The sequence below is a fragment of the Triticum aestivum genome, chromosome 3D (genome assembly GCF_018294505.1).
Source record: "Triticum aestivum cultivar Chinese Spring chromosome 3D, IWGSC CS RefSeq v2.1, whole genome shotgun sequence".
In the NCBI taxonomy this organism is placed as follows: Eukaryota; Viridiplantae; Streptophyta; class Magnoliopsida; order Poales; family Poaceae; genus Triticum; species Triticum aestivum.
This window is the reverse complement of record NC_057802.1, coordinates 132529959-132537657: the sequence shown is the minus strand read 5'-3', so window position 1 is coordinate 132537657 and position 7699 is coordinate 132529959.

The window sequence follows — 7699 nt, the reverse complement described above, 5'->3', positions numbered from 1 at the left end:
TTTAAATGAGTAGCCATCTCGCATTAAACGAGATCCAGATACAATGTTCATGCTCAAAGCTGGCACTAAATAACAATTATTGAGGTTTAAAACTAATCCCGTAGGTAAATGTAGAGGTAGCGTGCCGACGGCGATCACATCGACCTTGGAACCATTCCCGACGCGCATCGTCACCTCGTCCTTCGCCAGTCTCCGCTTATTCCGCAGCTCCTGTTTTGAGTTACAAATATGAGCAACCGCACCGGTATCAAATACCCAGGAGCTACTACGAGTGCTGGTAAGGTACACATCAATAACATGTATATCATATATACCTTTGGTATTGCCGGCCTTCTTATCCGCTAAGTACTTGGGGCAGTTCCGCTTCCAGTGACCGTTTCCCTTGCAATAAAAGCACTCAGTCTCAGGCTTGGGTCCATGCTTTGGCTTCTTCCCGGCAACTGGCTTACCGGGCGCGGCAACTCCCTTGCCGTCCTTCTTGAAGTTCTTCTTACCCTTGCCTTTCTTGAAACTAGTGGTTTTATTGACCATCAACACTTGATGTTCCTTTTTGATCTCCACCTCCGCTGATTTCAGCATTGAATATACCTCAGGAATGGTTTTCTCCATCCCCTGCATATTGAAATTCATCACAAAGCTCTTGTAGCTAGGTGGGAGCGACTGAAGGATTCTGTCAACGACCGCGTCATCCGGGAGATTAACTCCCAGCTGAGACAAGCGGTTGTGCAACCCAGACATTTTGAGTATGTGCTCGCTGACAGAACTATTCTCCTCCATCTTACAACTGTAGAACTTGTCGGAGACTTCATATCTCTCGACCCGGGCATGAGCTTGGAAAACCATTTTCAGCTCTTGGAACATCTCATATGCTCCGTGTTGCTCAAAACGCTTTTGGAGCCCCGGTTCTAAGCTGTAAAGCATGCCGCACTGAACCAGGGAGTAATCATCACTACGCGACTGCCAGGCGTTCATAACGTCTTGAGTTGCTGGGAAAATGGGCGCTTCACCTAGCGGTGCTTCAAGGACATATGCTTTCTTGGCAGCTATGAGGATGATCCTCAAGTTACGGACCCAGTCCATATAGTTGCTACCATCATCTTTCAGCTTGGTTTTCTCTAGGAACGCGTTGAAGTTGAGGGCAACATTAGCGTAGGCCATTTGATCTACAAGACATATTGTAAAGATATTTAGACTAAGTTCATGACAATTAAGTTCATCTAATCAAATTATTTAATGAACTCCCACTCAGATAGACATCCCTCTAGTCATCTAAGTGATACATGATCCGAATCGACTAGGTCGTGTCCGATCATCACGTGAGATGGACTAGTCATCAACGGTGAACATCTCCATGTTGATCGTATCTACTATACGACTCATGTTCGACCTTTCGGTCTCTTGTGTTCCGAGGCCATGTATGTACATGCTAGGCTCATTAAGTCAACCTAAGTGTTTTGCATGTGTAAATCTGGCTTACACCCGTTGTATTCGAACGTTAGAATCTATCACACCCGATCATCACGTGGTGCTTCGAAACAACGAACCTTCGCAACGGTGCACAGTTAGGGGGAACACTTTCTTGAAATTATAGTGAGGGATCATCTTATTTAAGCTACCGTCGTTCTAAGCAAATAAGATGTAAAAACATGATAAACATCACATGCAATCAAATAGTGACATAATATGGCCAATATCATTTTGCTCCTTTTGATCTCCATCTTCGGGGCGCCATGATCATCATCGTCACCGGCATGACACCATGATCTCCATCATCGTGTCTTCATGAAGTTGTCTCGCCAACTGTTACTTCTACTACTATGGCTAACGTTTAGCAATAAAGTAAAGTAATTACATGGCGTTTTCATTGACACGCAGGTCATACAATAAATTAAGACAACTCCTATGGCTCCTGCCGGTTGTCATACTCATCGACATGCAAGTCGTGATTCCTATTACAAGAACATGATCAATCTCATACATCACATATATCATTCATCACATCCTTTTGGCCATATCACATCACACGGCATATGCTGCAAGAACAAGTTAGACGTCCTCTAATTGTTGTTGCAAGTTTTTACGTGGCTGCTATAGGTTTCTAGCAAGAACGTTTCTTACCTACGCCAAAACCACAACGTGATATGCCAATTTCTATTTACCCTTCATAAGGACCCTTTTCATCGAATCCGATCCGACTAAAGTGGGAGAGACAGACACCCGCTAGCCACCTTATGCAACTAGTGCATGTCAGTCGGTGGAACCTGTCTCACGTAAGCGTACGTGTAAGGTCGGTCCGGGCCGCTTCATCCCACGATGCCGCCGAATCAAGATAAGACTAGTAACGGCAAGTAAATTGACAAAATCGACGCCCACAACAACTTGTGTTCTACTCGTGCAAAGAAACTACGCATAGACCTAGCTCATGATGCCACTGTTGGGGATCGTTGTAGAAATTAAAAAATTTCTACGCATCACCAAGATCAATCTATGGAGAGACTAGCAACGAGAGAGAGGGGAGTGCATCTTCATACCCTTGAAGATCGCGACGCGGAAGCGTTACAAGAACGCGGATGAAGGAGTCGTACTCGCAGCGATTCAGATCGCGGTTGATTCCGATCTAAGCGCCGAACAACGGCGCCTCCGCGTTCAACACACGTACAGCCCGGGGACGTCTCCTCCTTCTTGATCCAGCAAGGGGGAAGGAGAAGTTGGGGAAGAGCTCCGGCAGCACGACGCCGTGGTGGTGGAGCATGCAGTTCTCCGGCAGGGCTTCGCCAAGCACTACGGAGGAAGAAGAGGTGTTGGGGAGGGAGAGGGCTGCGCCAGGGGAAGGGTGCGGCAGCCCTCCCACCTCCCCTCTATTTATAGGGGCAAGGGATAGGGGGGCCGGCCCCCTCCAGATGGATCTAGAGGGGGGGCGGCCAAGGGGGGAAGGCTTGCCCCCCAAGCCAAGGGGGGCGCCCCCTTTAGGGTTTCCCCCAACCCTAGGCGCATGGGCCCTAGGGGGGTTTGGCGCCCAGCCCACCTAGGGGCTGGTTCCCCTCCATATTCAGCCCATAGGGCCCTCTGGGGCAGGTGGACCCTCCCAGTGGACCCCTGGAACCCTTTCGGTGGTCCCGGTACAATACCGATAAACCCCCAAACACTTCCGGCGACCGAATAAGGACTTCCCATATATAAATCTTTATCTCCGGACCATTCCGGAACTCCTCGTGACGTCCGGGATCTCATCCGGGACTCCGAACAACAGTCGGTAACCGCATACTAATTCCCATAACAAATCTAGCGTCACTGAACCTTAAGTGTGAAGACCCTACGGGTTTGGGAATCATGCAGACATGACCGAGACATCTCTCCGGCCAATAACCAACAGCGGGATCTGGATACCCATGTTGGCTCCCACATGTTCCATGATGATCTCATCGGATGAACCACGATGTCGGGGATTCAATCAATCTCGTACACAATTCCCTTTTTGTCTACCGGTATGATACTTGGCCAAGATTCGATCTTCGGTATCCCTATACCTTGTTCAATCTCGTTACCGGCAAGTCTCTTTACTCGTTCGTAACACATCATCCCGCGATCAACTCCTTGGTCACATTGAGCTCATTATGATGATGTCCTACCGAGTGGGCCCAGAGATACCTCTCCGTCACACGGAGTGACAAATCCCAGTCTCAATTCGTGCCAACCCAGCAGACACTTTCGGAGATACCCGTAGTGCACCTTTATAGCCACCCAGTTATGTTATGACGTTTGGCACACCCAAAGCATTCCTATGGTATCCGGGAGTTGCACAATCTCATGGTCTAAGGAAATGATACTTGACATTAGAAAAGCTTTAGCAGATGAACTATACGATCCTGTGCTATGCTTAGGATTGGGTCTTGTCCATCACATCATTCTCCTAATGATGTGATCCCGTTATCAACGACATCCAATGTCCATGGTCAGGAAACCGTAACCATCTATTCATCAACGAGCTAGTCAACTAGAGGCTCACCAGGGACATGTTGTGGTCTATGTATTCACACATGTATTATGATTTCCGGATAACACAATTATAGCATGAACAATAGACAATTACCATGAACAAGGAAATATAATAATAACCATTTTATTATTGCCTCTAGGGCATATTTCCAACATATTCCGGATAATTTAAAATGCCACATGCGGCAAAGCCCGGAAGACACGGGGGCAAGAGAAGAAGGAAATTGCAAACAACGATGTGGGTCGCTACTATCTCTACTCGTCGAAGGATCGCCGGGCGGAGAAATCCTCCAGCTCTTTCTTCAATTCCTCATGACTTTGCTTGAAAGCAGCCACGGATTCCTCCACCTCCTGCTCGCGCTCGTTCCGGAGCTTCCTCAAGCCACCCATCAGTTCCTCGACGACCGCTTTTGGCATCATCTCCGAGGCACTGCTTTGCTCATGCAGCATCTTCCAGCCGGCGGCGTCCTCCTCCTTCTCAGCGACCAACTTGAGGAGCTTCGCATTGTCACCCATGAGTTGCTAGATGAGGCCGGTCGCCTTGTCAACCGAGGCATCGCCGATCTTGAGCAGCTTCATCAAGCCGTCGACCAGCTCCTGCTGCATAGTGACGCCAACAAGAATGTCGCCGTCGCCGGCGAAGGACTTTAGGAACGCCGGCTCGTCGCAATGGCTGACACCGGGAATGTGCGTGTGAGAGCCCTCACGTGCCCATTTCGTTCGAGGGCTTCGCGGCGCGCCGGGACATCTCTGCTGCGGCTGCGGCTTCGCGGCGGGACCTCTCTAGTGCTTCCGTGGCCTTGGTCTTTGTTGTCTGGTTATATGTCCACCCTAAACTCCTCCTACCGGTCATGGCAGAACGACTTGACAGAAAAAACCAGTTTTGTGGGTGATGAGGAGAGGAACTGTGAAGTAATTTTCGAGTGGGTAGTTTTTATAGCCCGGTGCTAAGTGTGAACACATATTAGTTTGCTTGGTGTGAACAGATTTGCAATTACTTATTGCGTTGTAATCAACAATGTGACGAGAAACAAGGTCAAAATCAATTGATGGCAGAAGGTTGACCACGTGGTTGCTCGCCGTTGAGGCGGTCGCTGCGCGCTCCGCTCTGGCGTCCCTGCGCGTGCTCTGCTCGCCGTTGAGGCAAAGTTACAATGGCAACGGTTAATAATTCTTAATAATTGTCTTACATATTCAGGATAATTTAAAATGCCACATGCGGCAAGGCCCAGAACACTCACGACCAACATATGCATACAATTATAATAAAATATAAGCTAAAAGGCTGAGCTGGCGGCCTTCCGACGATGGTCTTCTCAGACTCCATGATCAACATAGCACCCTTGCGGCCGTTCACTCCAAGTGTCCCGACCCGCCTCCGCCTACGGAGCTGCTAGCGCTGGGAGGCTCTTGGGGCTGCTGGGCCTCTTCCAGAAGAGCTTGACAGCGTGCAATTGCGCACATGACAACTCCGTGGAACCGCTCCATTTCCATGTCTTTGGCCTTGTAGCAAATTTCCTCGATCACCTGCATCCTCAAGATATCACGTTGGTGATGTTCTACTTCTTCGGGGACGTCAACTCCGCCAAGGATGCGCTCGAGCCTAGCCACCACATCATCGGGATCGAGCTTGACACGGCCTCCGCGGGCAATGATGAAGCTGCAGGGCTGCCTTTGTCTTGACTGAATCGCTGAGGTCCTCTGCCCATTCCTTGTGGGGCATCAGGCTCTCGATGAGCACTGGTGACGGCGGATCTTTGGGTGGGTCATCGATCATGCTGCCGAGCAGCTCTGGATCTTTTGCATGGTGGATGGCAAACTTCTCATCACACCTCCTCTGCAATATGTCGATTGTGCTCCCAAGGACTGTGACGCTGATATCGCTGCAGATGGGCCATGGTGCCTGCACTGGCCGATGAAGCTCTTGCTCCCCGACCTGCTCCGGCTCGTTCTCCTCGCCGAACATATAACGGAGGTAGGCGTCGACGTCGCGGCTTTGGTCATTGCCTGGCATGCTTGGAATAACTAATGGTAGATGGGTGAGGACTAGATCTTCGCAGAGTGTCGCGGCGGTGCGTTGCTGCCTGGGTTATATGCAGCAAGCCGTTAGCTGGTGGCAGGAAACCGGTGAGGGAATAGGCGTGGATTTTACAATTCACCCATGTGGAGCGCGGGAAGCATTCGTTGGAGCACGGGAATACTAAGTGGAGCACACACACAACCCGAATACCGTATCCGGTGCCACACGTGTTATTTATCACACAAGTGTTAACATAAGGAAACATATGTGTAACATACTAATCATCGCACACGAGTACTCGCAGACGCATCGTGTGCGATACTCCTAGCCACCGCAAGCAAGTAGTTTGCATTTTTCAAAGTTTTTTGTACACACAGAATCGCACACGAACTAACTATATTAACTGTCTGTGTTGTAATTTCTCATCGCAAACAGTTCATCCGAGTAGGCTGTTTGCCACGTATCACACACATCTTGTTATGTTGAACCGTTTTTGTTGTGTTCACTAATCGAAAACAGATCGTCTGAGTGAACCGTATGCCCTATATCACACACACCTTGATCTGGCTAACCATTTATATTGCACTCCCTAATAGCAAACGGTTCATCGGAGTGAACTATATGCCGTATATCGCACACACATTGATATGGCGGCCCGTTTCTGTTGTTATGCCTCATCGCAAACAGTTCGAACGGGTTAACCATGTGCCCTGCATCGCACACGCAAATAATATCTGAACCGTGTTTGATGGCTCCGCCATCGCAAACGTTTTGCACCTTTTTGACGGGTTTTTTACATCCTCGTTTGCGATTATTGCATCGCACACAGTTTCGTCGAAGGGTCTCTGATCGTAGTGTCGCGTTAGCAGCATCCTGCAGTAGTGACGGTGAATACATGAACTCCTCAAACTATGGTCATCACCAGGAGTGGTCTCGACTATTGTCACTCCGGGGTTGCCGGATCATAACACGTAGTAGGTGACTATAACTTGCAAGATCGGATCTAGAACATAGATATAATGGTGATAACATAAACGGTTCAGATCTGAAATCATGGCACCCAGGCCAAAGTGACAAGCATTAAGCATGGCAAAGTCATAGCAACATCAATCTTAGAACATAGTGTATACTAGGGATCAAGCCCTAACAAAACTAACTAGATTATATGATGAATCTCATCCAACTCCTCACCGACCAACCGAGCCTACGAAGGAATTAGTCACTCCCGGTGGGGAGCATCATGGAATTGGCGATGGAGAAGGGTTGGTGATGACGAAGATAGAAGATCCCCCTCTCCAGAGCCCCAAACGGACTCCAGATCTGGCCTCCCGATGAAGAACAAGAGACGGCGGCGGCTCCGTCTCGTGGAACGCGATAATTCTTCCTTCCTGATTTTTTTTCTGGAAATATGTGATTTTATAGCGTCGGTTTCAGGATCAGCGGGGCCACCAGGTAGGGACAACCCACCTGTACGCGCTTGGAGGGGGCGCGCCCTGGTGGGTTGTGCCCACCCAGGTGCCCCCCTCCGGTGGTTCTTGGCTCCAGAAATTCTCTTTTATTGTGTAAAAAATCCTCGCAAAGTTTCGTTCCATCCCGAGAACTTTTATTTCTGCACAAAAAACAACACCATGGTAGTTCTGCTGAAAACAGCGTCAGTCCGGGTTAGTTCCATTCAAATCATGC